Raw genomic sequence first — 575 nt, 5'->3', positions numbered from 1 at the left:
AAAAAAAAAAAAAAAAAAAAAAAAAAAAAAAAAAAAAGCTTTTGATGGAAAATGTGGGTTAGTAGTATATTTCTATGGGCTGGGTTTAGCTTGTTAATGGTTTGGTTTTGCCTGGTTTTATCATTTGATAAGAAGTTTTTAAGTGGCATCAGAAAGACAAAAAAAAAAGTCTTTTGTAGCATTGATAACCAGGAGAAGCCGTTAAAAGTCACTGGTTATTTTATTGTTCATCAGGCAGTTTTTGAGGTTTTTATTTCTTCTGTATTGCGTTTCTTTTTTTTTTTTTTTTTTACACTGTGGTACATATATGCAACTTTGTTTAATAGCTTATATTTGTACAGTAGTTAGCTTTCATCCATTTCGTCCCATTTATGTTTTTCCACTTATGCTTGACGATCTTCAGAAAAATGCTTTTTGAATTGTATCAAATTTATGTCTACTGTAAACTTTGCTTAACTTTTTTCTCCTTGATTAAAAAAGTTGGGTTGAAAAATGCTATTGAATATTGCAATCTATATAGTGTAATGGATGGCTTCTTTCATCAGACTGATCTTCTATGTTACCAATGTGGATTA

This window comes from Lagopus leucura, unplaced genomic scaffold, assembly GCF_019238085.1.
Source record: "Lagopus leucura isolate 7727_CA_CO unplaced genomic scaffold, USGS_WTPT01 Super-Scaffold_100014, whole genome shotgun sequence".
Lineage (NCBI taxonomy): Eukaryota > Metazoa > Chordata > Aves > Galliformes > Phasianidae > Lagopus > Lagopus leucura.
Note: the sequence above shows the minus strand (reverse complement) of the source record.